This window comes from Sturnira hondurensis, unplaced genomic scaffold (assembly GCF_014824575.4).
Source record: "Sturnira hondurensis isolate 20B ecotype Veracruz unplaced genomic scaffold, ASM1482457v3 Scaffold0019216, whole genome shotgun sequence".
Taxonomy (NCBI): domain Eukaryota; kingdom Metazoa; phylum Chordata; class Mammalia; order Chiroptera; family Phyllostomidae; genus Sturnira; species Sturnira hondurensis.
In genome coordinates, this window is record NW_028091847.1 from 6,244,889 (window position 1) to 6,259,886 (window position 14,998).

General features: G+C 46.5%; 1 non-coding gene across 1 annotated transcript; it reads right to left on the bottom strand.

Annotated features, from left to right (window-relative positions):
- Nucleotides 1-302: 302 nt before the first annotated feature.
- Nucleotides 303-434, bottom strand: LOC118974296 (small nucleolar RNA SNORA68). Its single transcript, XR_005063861.1, has one exon. It is a non-coding gene; the product is annotated as a small nucleolar RNA SNORA68 (small nucleolar RNA).
- Nucleotides 435-14,998: the final 14,564 nt, after the last annotated feature.

Below are 14,998 nucleotides of genomic sequence, written 5' to 3' on the forward strand. Positions count from 1 at the left end.
TATGAGGTATGTGTCTGGGCAGGGAGAGGAGCTGTCCTACTTTTGAGGAAGGGGGCTGTTCATCCCGGTTTCTTCCCTTCTGTTCCCGTCATCCTAGTTCACAGCCTCATTGTATCTTTGTCACTTTCACTTCCTGTTTTCCTTGCTTGCTAGTCCCTGTCTCCGAGTAATCCGTAGTTCCTACTGCCTCTGGATTCACTCACCTTGTCCAGTGGGAACCCTATTCTCCTTGCGTTCCTAATACATCCTGAATTCTTCAATCTTTCATTTTTTTCCTCCCACCCCCTTTTCTTTCCTCCAAGGGGTGTAGAACCTCTTGATTCACTTTGAGGGGCAAAGGCACAGCCTCCAAAGGCGAAGGGATCTGCTTGCTGTTGGCACGTTTGTTCGAACTGCTGCTAGCTCAAACGGTAATCCTCGGGTTTAAGTGCCTGGTTCAGTGTCTCTTTTAAGATCCCCCACAATGCAACTCCACCCTAGCACTGAGCCCTGGTTCACATCCCTGCGTGGGGCAGCCCTGACTGATTTGCCCGCTGACCCTCTGTTCGCCTTAGAGACGCAGGGTAAAGCAAGCTGTCCACAAGTTCTGAGCTCCCAGCAGTGGAAAGACGGGAGCCCAGCCCACGGCCGTGGCAGAGACCCAGGGGTGATGGACAGTCCAGCTCAGATTCTGATCTGAGGTCGGAGGCTAGAGGGAGTGGACTAGTGCCTAGAGCTCATAAGAAAGTAAAAATAAACTGTTCATCTGTCTTCTTCCTTAGCATCACCTCCAGTCTCCTGCAGCGGTGGCCTTGTCCTGGTCAGAATTTAGAATATGTTGTTGCTTTGAGTGATTTGGGTTTCACTCACCTGCCAGGCTCTTCCCGCTCCATCCTTCCTCCCTCCTTCCCTTTTTCCCTCTCTGCCTTTTTTTAACACGGACTGATGGTACCTGTTATCGGTAAGGTCCTGCAGCAGGTAGAGTCCCTGCTCTCAGGAGCCTTTGGTCAGTGACTGTCCGTATGTAAGGGTGATCAGTGTTTGTCTCCAGTGCCAAGAGCACGCAGAGGTACCAAAATTGCAGAGGCAAGTCCATGTTATTATTCTCACGGACTGAGGAGGTTTGTAAAGTGCTACCTGAACACCCAGCAGGAAGTAGCGTGGGCGGCGAAAGATACCAAGGAAAAGAAAGGCGAGGAGAGGAAGCCAGAGGTGGCCACTCCAGTCCAGCCTGACTCCAGGGCCAGCTGCAAGCCCGACTCATTCAGCTCACATCCGGTGCCTTCGCTCCTATGGGGTCATCTGTTAGACTGCTGGCCAGCTCACGCTTCCCCTCACATCCCCATCCCCCACCTGCTTTCAGCAACAGCTTCTACTCCACAAGTTTCAGACAGCAGGGCCTCCCTCTGGGCGGTGGGACCGGTGACAGGTAAGCTTGGGAGTCAGCCAGGACCGTGTTTACTGCTCTGTGGACAGCATAAGAAAACAGCCTGGCTAACTTCCCTGAGCTGCCTCTGCGTCCTTACTGTGCAGTGAGATGTTCAGCTCTGTGCCTTTCTCCAGGGCATTCCCCAATACATGGCCTTTTCCCTAATTGGAGGTAACCACAGCACCCTGAGAAGTGGAGGGTTAAAGCAATAGTGCAAAGACAAAACAACAAACAAAACAAAACAAAAAAACCCAAGCTCAATCTTTTCAATATCCTAGATACTTAGGATAAAAAGGGACAGAGTTTTGGCTATAAAAATAGAACAGAGAAAGAACAGTGGGATAACCATGGTCACTTTAGACATGTTGGCATTTTCATTTTTCCCTGAATCCAGGCATTTCACACCTCCTTTGTATGCACTTCACCTTCAGCATGCAATGCTCTCCTCCCCGTAGCTCTGCATAGGAGGCTTAGCCCATCTGTAAAGATGTGCCCAGGTTAGAGTCCTCCCCACCAAGAAGCTTTCCTGAGAGCCCCTAGAACTGGGTGCAGCCTTAACCTTCTGGTCTGCTCTCTATTAAAGCACTCAGCTTCTTAAAACTCCTTGCTTCCATATGTGTCTCCTCTTTCATCTAGGATGTGAACAGCCACAAGGGGCATTGGGAGTTCATCTTCGTGCACAGTAGGCAGTCAATCAAGTTTAATAACTTAGTGCAGAATTCCGTTTCAAGTGACCTAGCCTTACACCATCCTAGAAGCATAGTCACTGAGCACTGGTTATAAACTTAGAGCTATGGCTCAATTTATGCTGGGCATTTCTTTCTTTCTTTTCTTTTAGATTTTATTTATTTATTTTTAGAGGGAGGGGAAAGGAGGGAGAAAGAGAGGGAGAGAAACATCAATGTGTGATTGCTTCTTGCGCGCCCCCTACCGGGAACTTGGCCTGTCCCCTGCAATGCAGGCATGTGCCCTGACTGGGAATTGAACCAGCGGTGACCCTTTGCTTCACAGTCCAGGACTCAATCCACTGAGCCACACCAGCCAGGACCAATGCTGGGAATTTCAGGTTTTCGGTCCTCAACCTGATAGCTCAGCTGCTTGGATAACTCTAAGCAGTACTGCCAGGGGCCCAGCACTCCCTGCCGCGTGCTGGGGCAGCCTGACAACACGGCAGACACCACTGTAGGGTCCACTCCCAGACAGTGGTGCAGCCAGACCCTGCAACCTCTTGGGAGGAGTCAGACCTGGGCCTGGCTCCTTGGTGACCAAGGTGAAGCTTTGTCATTTGCAGCCTAGAGAGGCTGCGGTTTTCTACATCTGTCATGTGGTCGTGGGTCCTAATTAGAAAGCTGTTAGAGATTCCTGAAAGGACTGTTATTGTACAGCTGCACAAAGGGCATTATGTCACAGCGGTGTAAGAGCACAGCAAACAATGTGAGCTAGGAATAATAAGGGCACTTATTCCCAGAAGCACATTGATTTAAACCACAAAAGCTCCTTGGAACAGGGCTCGAGAATTGTAAAAGCCTAAGCAATCAACAGCCCCTGTGGGAGGGGAGCCCATGCCAGGCCACTGTTGCAGGGCTCGTTTCTGCCTTGTTGGCAGGCCAGTCTTGTCCCTCAGGTATTCTCCCTTTGGTGCAATTTCCCTGCTGTAACGACTCCCGCCTGTTTGCTGGGTTCTGGGGTGAAGACACCATTACTTCTACCCCCTTGCGTAAGAAGCAAAGGATTGGCCTTAGCACAGCTCAGTTCACTTTTTATTCTCCGTATGATGAAGACAGGTCTCCGAACAGTAGAAACTTCATCACCACTTTCACTTCTAAAATCTGCAGAGCAGGAATAGCATCTGAGTCCCACCGTGACCTGGCCATTACTACCTCTGCTCAGCAACTTTGGAAAGCCACCAGGTGCAATGTATCTATGAAATGTAAAGCCACCTTACCAAGCAGGTCATCCTGGAGTGGAAAAATATGTTCGAGCCTGGCCCTGACAGCAGAAAGGGCAGGATCTGCAAAGAAAAAGAATGTGGCTCTGATTGCACAAACATTTCAAACTTCCAAATGATAAAAAGCACCACACACCGAACTGTAAGGACTACACGATGAAAAGAACATCATGCAAAGAATTATGTTCATGGAAATAAGTCAGAGCAAGGCGAACGCTGTGTGACCTCACTCACTCGAATATGTGGAATATAAGGAAAACAGCAAACAAGCAAGCAAAATATAACCGAAGACACTGAAATAGAGAACAGGCTGACAGTGACCAGAGGGGAGAGGGGAGGGAATTTCAGGGGAAATAAGGGAGGGATTTAGAGGAACCTATATAAAGGATACATGGACAACAACTGAGAAGGGTGGAAATGGGAGGGGGGGAGGATGGGGGATGGGATGGGATGGGAGTAAGAGACAGAAAACTGTACTTGAAAAATAATTAAATAAAAAAATTTAAAAAAAAAAAGGAAAACAGCAGATACAGAGCATAAACCGGGGGTTGCCAGAAGTGGGTGAAATTGGCGAAGAGGGTCAAAAGGTACCCACTTCTGCTTATATTGGGTTGACCAAAAAGTCCAGTTAGTTTTTTCTATAAAATAAAAGACACATTTTTCATTTTCACCAGTGACTTTAATGATTTGGATATTTTGAGTATGGCACCTGCCTCCCATGTGGTATAAATGTTGATTGTTCTCAGTTAATGTCTCGATTTGATCGCTATGTACTTCAGCTGGTCTACCCGACTGTGTGAATCTCCAGCATAAAGCTTCACAAACCACTTCTGACACATTCGATCACTCACAGCATCTTTGCCATACATTGCACAAATCTTTTCTTGCATTTCAGTTGCATTTTTATCTCTCTTGAAATAATAAAGCATAAAAGGTTCAACGTGTTGCATATTTTCTTCCATCTTCAAAATGAAAATGACTACCCCAAAATTCACCAGTTTTGGTGTGTTTTTTACTGCACACTGATATGACAGCTGTCGTAATTCCATCTAACAAAATTGTTTCAAATGAAGTGAAAGACAACTGAGTGCTACTAGAGCCATCTTATGGGAAAAAGAAAAACTTTTTGGCCAACCCAATAAAAGAAATAAGCCCTGGTGATTTGATGTACAGTATAGTGACTATAGTTAACAGTACTATATTGTATATTTGAATGTTGCAAACAGAGTGTATCTTAAAAGTTCTCGTTGCAAGAAAAAAAGTGTTTGTACCTATGTGCAGTGATGGGCGTTAACTTGACTTTGTGCTAATCATTTAGCAACATACACAAATATCTAATTGTGTTGTATACCCAGAAGTAATGTTCTATGTCAATTATATCTCCATTTGTAAATTGAGTAGATGCATTTGTAACAAGTACTATCCTTAATATATAAAGGTTTTTAAGAGACCTTAAGAAAACTACCAGCAACACAACAGAAAAATGGGTTGAGGATACAGAAAACCCATAAGAGAAAAACTAGGAATGGCGAATGAACAGCTTTTTAAAATATGATAATGAAATCAATATAAGGAAAGAAATGCAAATTTAAACAATGAGATTTAAATTGTTTTACCTATTAGAATAGCAAAGATCTTTATTTTTAGTGGTGAGTGCTGATTTCACATTTGGAGTCACCTAATAAAGCTAACAGTAACTATAGTCCATGACACTGAAATTCCTTTCCTAATTTCTCATAAAGAAACGTTTGCATTGGGGCTTAAGAAGACACATTTGGGAATGTTTATAACATCCCCGTTTGTAATAGCAAATATTGGAAGGAACCCAAATATCCATCAATAGACAAATAAATATGTAAAGTATAATATAGGCATGAAATAGAACACTATACATCATTAACAAATGATTATAGCTACATGCAGCAACATGGATTAACATAGAGCTGAGTGTATAAAATTAGACACTGACTCCATTCATATAATCTTTATGACATTTTAACGATGTTCGAAGTCAGACTGTTGGCTCCCTCTGGAGGGACACAGTACCTGGGAGGGGCCGCAGAGGGCAGCCAGAGTACTAACAATGTTCTGCGTCTTGATCCCGGGGTGTGTTCCCACTGAGAAAATTCACCATGCTGAACACTTACGATAAATGTGCGTTTTTGTATATATGATATAATTGAGCGATACATTTGTTTTAAAAGCGAGTTATAAAAGAGAACACACATAAAGTACGCTTTTATTTATATAAAAAAGCATGCAGAACTAAGTCGTGTGTGTTAAGGGATACGAGCATATGTGGTAAAAGTAAAGAAAAGCAAGGGACTCAATTCTGGCAGCTGGATTCTTCCGCAGAGGAGGGCCGGGATGGGATTGGACAGTGGGGCTTCTGCGTAATTGTGACGTTCTAGCTCCTAAGCCAGGTGGTGGAGTCCCAGGTATTTTATTAGTCTTTAGGTCCTTCATATGTTTGAAATATTATTTTCATATTTAATATTTAACAGAAACAAATTTTTTAAACACTGCTGACTGATCCCCCCAGTCAAAAATTCACATCTGACTTTTGACTCTCCAGAAACTCAACTACAGCTGTCTCTAGGGAAGCACAGGGGATTGGTTCAAGGACCCATTGTGGATTTCCAATGGAGGGTCAAAAACACTGTTGGTCTATCCACAGTTGGTCGAACCCACAGACGCAAAACCCAGGGGAAGAAATTCATGTGTAAGTGGGCCCATGTAGTGCAAACCCACATTGTTCAAGAGTCAACTGTGTTTTTATGTGTAGGAGCATAAGTAAGAGTCTGGGGTGTCAGTCAAAATATTAATAAGGTGACTCTTTTTTTAAAAGATTGTATTTCTTTTTTATTTTAATTGTTGTTCAAGCACAGTATTTATTTTTAAAGAGAGGGGAAGGGAGGGAGAAAGAGATAGGGAGAAACATCAGTGTGTGGTTACCTCTTGCCTGCCCCCTGCTGGGAACCTGGGCTACAACCCAGGCACGTGCCCTGACTGGGAACCCATCCAGCGACCCTTTGGTTTGCAGGCCCGCACTCAATCCACTGAGCCACACCAGCCGGGGCTAAGGTGACTCTTTCTAAATTGTAATTACTTAAAATAATCAAAAGGTTTGTTTCCATTTTTTTAATGGTCCTGCAGTAGGAAAAAAATAATTCACCTCAGCTTCTAACTTTCCAAATTATGTTACAGGCATAGAAAAAGAAATTAAGGATATATTTCCTTATCACTGAAATCTTGACACGAGTGGAAGCCCAGAAAAGTGCAAGGTCATTTACATTGTAAACAGTATTTGCTATAGCAAATACGGGTTTACCAGAAAAAATGTAAGCTCTCGGGGTCCATTTCCTTCCCTACTCTATCCAACTACTTTCTGAGATTATTCTGGCAGGAAAGGTGCTTCAATATCCAGGATCTTCAGCTGCAAACACATTCACATCTCTGTCAACATTCCACAGCTGTTTACCAGGGTGAGATCCCTGATGGGGCGGGTAGGGGGCGCTCTGGCTGAGGCACACCTGCTGGGGCGCAGGGCTGTTTTGCACACCCTGAACATTCTGAGCCTCTGGGACTGCAGGTCTTGACTTTGTGCCTTCCTCCACCCCCATCAAGACCATTATTATCCAGTCCTTAAGGATGTGTTTAGATAGCCAGTGCAGTAAACTTACAAACCCTTCAGATAAGAGGCTACTGGCTGATAAACGGTCACCCAGGGACTCGGTGAGTGTTTCCTCGGGGTCAAGCCATCGTCCCGTCCCCCATGCTCACTCACCACCTCCTGTTCAGGTTTCTAGCCACAGCTCCTTCTCAGCCCTCCCGGAGCCTCTCCGCTCTGTGTCCAGCACACTGGTTCTGCAGCCTGGCACATCAGCCAGGGCACTGGAAAGAGCCTGCTGGAGGCTGTGTGTCCGCAACTGGCAGGCCCCACGATTACCCTCCAAACACCTCCCTCACTGCACCTAAAACATAACCCACTGTTTCCACTGTGGGGCCCCAGAAAGGGCACAGACCTGGGGCTGGGGACACGAGGCTGTGTGGAAGGCTGAGGGTAGAGAAAGGGCGCGTGCTAAATGCCCAGTCTCGGTAGCTAGTTGCTTTATTCTTCTTTGAAATAAATGATTCTTCCTCTTGCATGGTCCAAGTTCTTTCCATTCTTACCTGGTTATACTCTGCTGTTTGTCTCACATCAAACTGGGTAACAGGGTCCTTTTTAAAATTTAGGATTTCTAATGCTATGTGAAGAAAACTCAGCTCTTAGAGTCCCAACAGAGGCTGAGTCACCATCCTCAGCCTCTGCCTGCAATGATGGGCCAGTGGAAGACAGCCTCAGAGCCCCAGCTGAGGGAGGGATCAAGCAACGCCTGACAAGCTGGATAGAGATAAGCAAAGGCCAGCTATCCGAATTAGGATAACCCTTCAGGTTGCTTCTAGGCCTGAGATACCACAAGGTTTTTTGTTGTTGTTGTTGTTTTTTAAGATTTTATTTATTTATTTTTAGAGGGGAAGGGAAAGAGAGAAGGAGAGGAATATCAATCTATGGTTGCCTCTCACGAGTCCCCTGCTGGGACCTGGCCTGCAACCCAGGCATGTGCCCTGACTGGGCATCGAACCGCGATCGTGTGGTTCGCAGGCCTGCGCTCAATCCACTGAGCTACACCAGCCAGGGCAGATACCACAAGTTTTTAATCTTTCTCTGTTTACGTCATTAATCCAGATAGACTAGCCAAAGCCAAGAGAGGCTGGCTGGCTCCACCAAGGTCTCATTGAGCAATGACTGGCTGGGATTAATGGCTCTGGCCTTTGAGCTATTATCACTGAGCTGGAAGAGACCTTGAGCCCATCTCGGAAATTTCAAAACATACATGCAGCGTTCACTGGGCCAATGGCATACCACATATGTTCATTTTTAAATATTCCTTGGTAATTTCCAACTCAAAGAATTTGCAATTTTGTCTTAGTTTGAGATTTAATTCATCTTAAAAATATTTCTTTGCTGTCTACTGTAGAAAAAACTCAGTGCCCATTAAGTTCTTTCAGGGGACATTTATTCTTTTATCTAATGACTTTCCTATTTGGAAATCAGGAGTGGGAGGCTGTGGGCAGGACATCCCAGCATTTGACAGTCTGAGTTAAACATCTAGGCTACCTGCTAGACACAGTCTTGTGATGACAATGAAAAGGAGGAGATAGTGTGGGAGTGAATCAGGCAGGCTTGGAGAGGACTAGCTTGAGACAGGACAGCCAATAGCGCAATGGTAAGGTGAGCAGGAACAGGCTCAGATCTTCCCATGAACACATGGAGAATATAGCAATAAATGAAGGCGACGTAGTGAGCAGAGAGGAGGAAACTCTCGAGATAGGGCTGGGTGTGAGCATGAAGCACAGAAAGGAAGCAGGAAGCTGCTTTGGCAGGGTCCACCCAATCCCATGTGTATTAGTCAGAGCTCCAGAGTATAGAGGCATACCATTGTGAGTGTCATGGAAGAAAGAACTTACTATAAGAAGTAGATATTGCACAACTGGGGGAGGAATAAAGATCTGAATGTCTGAAAGGAGGTGTTGAAGGTCCAGAGAACCGTCGCTAACCAACCCTGGTGCAGGTGAACAAAGTGGAGCTTGCAGAAAGCGAGGCAGGTCTGGCTGCTGGTGTGGGGCTCATTCATACAGCATCTTCAGAAGGATGCTGGTTCTCGTAGATACGGCCTATGTGAGTGTGTAGCAAAACGTCTGATAGCGGGCGTGGAGTAACCGTTGATCAACAGGCCAACAGTAGGGGGTAGGGAAGAGAAGAACACACAAGGGCCAGCCTATGTCTTTGTGCGCCCGCCCCCCTGCCCCCCGCCCCAGCTCCAGCCAATAGTGGCCATCAGAGCAGGATGGCCACTGCTTCACTGCTGCCTGCCCCATCGGATGCAACTTCAGTTTGGGTCAGCCCTAGCCAGAGTCACACAGTGAAGGGGGTGCTGGGAAGTATAGTTCCCAGTATAACCAGGTGACTAAACAATCCAACTCTCTGATCGAGTAAACATGAGGACACACTCAGTTCTTATACACATAGAGCCCCAAATTCTTGACGTTTCAAAAAAATAGATGGTAGCCCTGGCTGGGTGGCTCAGTTGATTGGAGCATGGTCCTGTATACCAAAAGGTTACGAGTTTGATCCCCAGTTGGGGCATGTACAGAAAGCAGCTGATTGATGTTTCTCTGTGTGTGTGTGCATGCCTGTGTGTGTCTCCTCCTCCCTCCTCTCTTTCAAAAATCAATAAACACGTCCTTAAGTAAGGGTTTAAAAAAATATATATGGCAAAGAGGAAGGCTTATCGAGACTCTGGGTTTTAAGTAACAGAAATCCTAAAACAAACTGATGTAAGTAAAAAAAAAAACTTTTGCAAAAGAGCCCAGAGAGTCCAAAGACTAGCTGCTGGATCATGCCAGGACAGTCGGATGGAGCCTGACACCGTAAAAACTTACTCTTTCCTTGCTTGCTTCTCCCTTTCTCAGAGTCTCATCTCTGGACGACGGCCTCGTCCTCCCAGCGTTCTCACGTGACAGCTCTGATGTCACAGTTCCATAGCAACTCGACCAGAAAGAATACATAGTTTTAACCCATCGGCTTTATTTAAAAAAATTTCTGTGTTTTTTTTTTAAATTGATCCTTGGATGAATCCTCATACCAATTGCTAAGGTGACAGTAGTAGGATGTCATTATGGTTAAACGAGGGTCACATGTGCACCCCTGTGGCCCCAGAGGTACAGGTCAGTGTTCTTAGATCAGCAGCCCAGAGCCATATGGAGAAAGAAAGGAGCAGTTCCTCCAAGGAAGGAAGTTCTGTTCCCAAAAGAGGGAAAAGAGATGCTAGGCAGACACAAGTAACAGCTGTCCACCTTGGCGTCTCAGGAACTGGATGGAAGATTCCTCAAGTTCATTCTTCTCAGTCTTCTACATTTTCTGTAATGCTCTGGCCGCTGAGCACGTTGCAGCTGACACTCAACTGGTATTCCAAAGAGAACTGTTACATGGACAGAAATATTGTGGAAAGGGAGATGATCAGGCAAGAATCGTCTTAGAGACATAGATTAAGCAACTTGCTCAAGGCCACTTAATTATTTTAAAAGGGGGAACTAGGATGCTAACAGGATGTCCCCAGGGAACACATGAACAGTTTGGTTTATAGATCACCCCGTGGAGAGTTGGGCATGGGCTCTGAATCCATTTTCCAGGGCCTGAGCAGCTCATTTTTCTGAACCTGAAAGAACAGAGCAATGACTCAGAGGCCACAGTCACACCTCAGGACTCGTCAGCTTCAGCATTCTTCAAAGCCTGTACTCAACACATTTTGACGAGGAAAAAAAATGTTTCAGCACTTGGCGTTTGCTTGGGATACATTGATTTCGTCCCTTGTCATGAGTTCCAGAACAAATTAATGTTGAGTACCAAGGTACCACTGTACTTAGAATCCAACTTCGGCCTGTAGGGAGGTGGAGATGGTTTGTTGTGTGTGTGTGTTCTGCGAGGTAAGAGAAATGTCACTGAAGTAGTAATGTAGATCTTTTCTAGGGGAAGGAAAGCGACCTGAGATTAGGGTTTGGGGTGCCCTGGAAAAGGTAGGCAGTTTTATTGTCCTTTAGGTTTGACCCTTGGTTATCCACTCTAAACAGAGTTGAAGACTTCCTTTTAGTTAACAGTGTAATTTACTTCTCTCTGTATTTGTCTGATCAGTGGTTTCCACTGTGCGCCTGTGGAAATTAGCTGTGGTGCTTTTTAAAAAGTTCCCAGATACAAAGTCCAACCCCCAAGCCCTCCCTCTCCCCCACCTCTTGTCTCCCCCTCACCCTCAATTGTTGGGGAGGGCTCTGCCTGGTTTCAGGAATTGTAACTACCCCCAATGGCTAAGGATGAGTGAGCGACCTACGGAATTCGAGCCACAGGAGACAAAAGTAGCAAACGCTGCCTCAGCTTCCTCCCCCTGCCCCCAAAAGCATGGGCGATGTTGATGATGGGTGAGACTCCTCACAGCGGGGGGGCAACCTAAGCTAGACTTGATCACTTGGGAGGCCATCATGGAAGGATTCAGGGGGCTACAACAAAGAGGGAGTGACGGACCCTCGCCACCCCACCCCCAGCTATTCTGACATAGCCTGAGTCCCAATGTCCTCTGGGAGAAGCACCTCCTGGCTCTAATCCACTTAAGCCTGAACACCTGATGGGGAGGGGTGCAGCTCCTTGCCTTGCTAGAGCAGTATATGGGGGAAATCTGGCATAAGAAAGAATTCCAAAAAATCCTGTGAAACCTGCTCTGCTAGGAGTGTTTTCATTCATATGATAAGGGCCTGAGCAGGAAATGAGTATGTCTCCCAAAGTTTCTGCAACCCCCTTTCCTGACAGACACTGGCTCAGACTAAGCCCTCAGATTTCTTTGAAATGTCATCTACTGTTTGATCCTTGCCGCCCCGTATTCCTGTGCATTAGAACCCAATAAAAGCCCCTGGAGGAAGGGGCTCTGGGCCTTTTTCTTCTGAGAAACTGGCCACCTCTCCTCCCCAAGCAGATCATGTCTTGGTAGTGTTTACTTTCATCCATGGCGGACAGGGGCACTTGAGGGCAAAGTCGCCCCCGCACCCAATGTCAGCCTTCATGGATGATTCCAGTGCACAGAGAAGATGGAAAATAACTCCTCATGCAGCGCGGTGCTTTCCATCGTTCTGAGAGATTTTGTGTGCTTTATATCGCCTGATGCCCCACAACTGTGGGAGGAAAGCCAGGCTGGAGGACTAAGGAAATGACAGTTAAGTGATGTTTTGAAGGTCAAAAACTTGTAAGTGGTGTAACTGTGTGGACTGGCACCTGGTTCTTTGTTTCTCATCCATCGGAAAGGGCACCTCGGGCTTGGTCTTGCTCACTGTGGGGGAGTGACAGGTAAAAGAGGCCTGACTGATAAGAATGGGGCCCCTTCTATACGTCATGGATCAAAGTAATACTCTCGAGTGGTACCTGGAAATAAACACCGGTCTAGGCAGAGCCCACACTGCAATATCCCACCCGTCTTCTCTCTTTGCCTCTAATGGAGGTGCCTGCTTCCCCTGCCCCAGTGACTACTGCCGTGTGACCTTAGGCGCACTGCTTGACTTCACTGTCTCTTGGTTTGAAATCTGTGCCATGAGAGTGTTGGGCTTGGCTTCCTTTTATTCTTTGCTAGGTTATTGTATCTGTTCAATGGAGAGCACTTGGCCATGATGCAATTGCAAAGAGAGAGCTGAAAAGAGCCCTCTGTTTTCTTCATGTCTGTCAATGCCTTGTGCTTGTCCATCGGGCAAAGCCTTTTCTGTTGCAATCTGGTATTTTAAAACGCTTAAAAAGTGATGCTCCCTGGAGAGGGTGCGTCATGACTGAGACTCGTTCAAGTAAAACATGAAAATGATTGACAGGAAGGGATGAGGAAGTGTACAGAACAGAAAGCAGGGAGACCGTGCTGAAAAGTGCCCTCAGGGACTGGCATTGATAAAAGAGAGGCATGCCAGCAGCCAGTGTGGTTGGTTTGTTCCAGTTCCAGCTGAGGTGGGTAGGTCCTGGATAGGTTACTGGGTGAAACTTCGCACTCTGATCCCTTCTGCCCTAGCCCTTCTGGAAGGCTTTAAGAACCTTTCCTCCAGCTTTTTTACTGCCCTGAGCCACATAAGCATGAAATAGGCACCAGAGTCCTAAGTGAATGAAACGTTTACGTTGGCCCTTGCCAAGCCCGGCTACAAGAGCTGGAAGGAAGAACCCGGAAGCTAAGAAGCACATACAAAGAGAGACAGAAATCCCTAAGAATAGCGTCAAGGAGGTTAAAGCCCCTACAAAGAGGAGCTTTGCCAACCATGACAAGGGCCTTTCAAGAAGGCCCATTGGGTCACGTTCAGAGCAAGAAAAATGGGCTAGTCCCACAGCCTAGTCCATGTTAATAAATGACAAAGAGACAGAGGACACATTCAGCTCCCAATTGCTTGCTCTCTTTTCACTACTGAAGACATGGGCGAGTCTCCGAATCCCCAGGTTGAGCTCAGGACCTGGCACGTAGTAGGAGTACAATAAAAGTTTCGTCAGTGAGTGCAGAATGACTGGGAGGAGCATGAAGAGGAGAATGCCTTTCAAGCTGAACAGAGAACCCAGGATGGTAGAAAAGGTTCTGCAAGTAGAGTCTGTGCTGTTGATTCAATCCACATCGGGAGCAAAAGCTGGTTGTTGCGATGAGTTCCTGAGGAAAGAGACTGAGATGAAAAGTGTGTGCAGGAAGTTTGCTGAGCGTGCCCTTGGCGTCCACACCTGTGGTCAAGTGAAGGGTGTAGAAGTGGGCAGAGGGGGGCACTGAACTGTGACACACGTGCAACAAAGGCGTGTAGCCAGTCCCAGGGATGGTCCTTCAGAGCTGGCTCACTTTGAGATGACTGGGTCTTCATCCACCGGCCACTGGATACAGGCTGTGTTCGTGGAGGGGAAGTGACCTTGCACTACCTGTGATCTGCCAACACTCCGATCAGTTGAGGGAATGAGTGACTCAGTCTTGAACCAGGGATGTGTGGCCATCCCGCAGCATCCACTACAATAATTAATCCAAGCTGGGAAGAGGCATCAGTTGTGGTCCTTCGGAATTGGGAACATTTCATGGGAGTGACGCAGAAGCAGGTTTGAGATTCTTCATACAAAGAATGCCCTAAACTGTAAAAAGCTAAAGCTGGAGTGAGCTTCCTGGGAAGGCAACGGGCTCCCCGTTCAAGTGGAAACCAGCTGCCCATGTTTCGGGGCAGGAACCCAGAGTGGGAGGTGCCTGGTCTAGAAAGTCCCTGCCAAACCCCAGGTGGTATGACTGTCGGCTGATGTTAGAGTGGAAATCAGACACAAGGCCTTTTATTTAGGAAGGTTTACCCTTATCCTGGTTAAAGGCAGTGGCCCAAAGTAAATGAGTTCTTGAGATTCTTTTTATGACTCTGTAAGGAGATACTGCCTTTGCTGTGGACGCAAGATGAATGGACAAATATTATCAAGTGAACACTAGGTGGATGGCGGGCCCTGGGTATCACGATGTGGTCAGGTTGAAAGTTAAATAAAGAAGGAAGACACATAGTTGCTATATAAAATTAACACTCCTAAATACAGTCACGAGGGGTCGCAAGGGCCCAAAGAGCAAATAATTGATCTGTAATAGCGAAGAAAGCCTGGGGGCAGATGGGGGTGGGAGTTTTAAGTTATAACTAAGAGCTGAGAGATGAGGTGAAGGAAGAGACGCTTTGTCCCACGTCTTTATGGTGGAGGCTGCATGCCAGTCTCCTGGGTTGGGCTTTCTTAAAAACAGGTCATATTCAGCCCTGGCTGGCATAGCTCAGTGGATTGAGCGCGAGCCTGCGAACCACACGATCCCGGTTCGATTCCGGGTCAGGGCACATGCCTGGGTTGCAGGCCAGTTCCCAGAGCAGGGGACTCACGAGAGGCAACCATACATTGACACTTCTCTCCTTCCCTTCCCCTCTAAAGATAAATAAATAAAATCTTTTAAAAAAATAGGTCATATTGTGTCTCTATTGAATAATGGAATAATGATGATCACTTCCATTCTCTAAGGACCTGCTCTGTACAGTAGTTGTGTTAGATA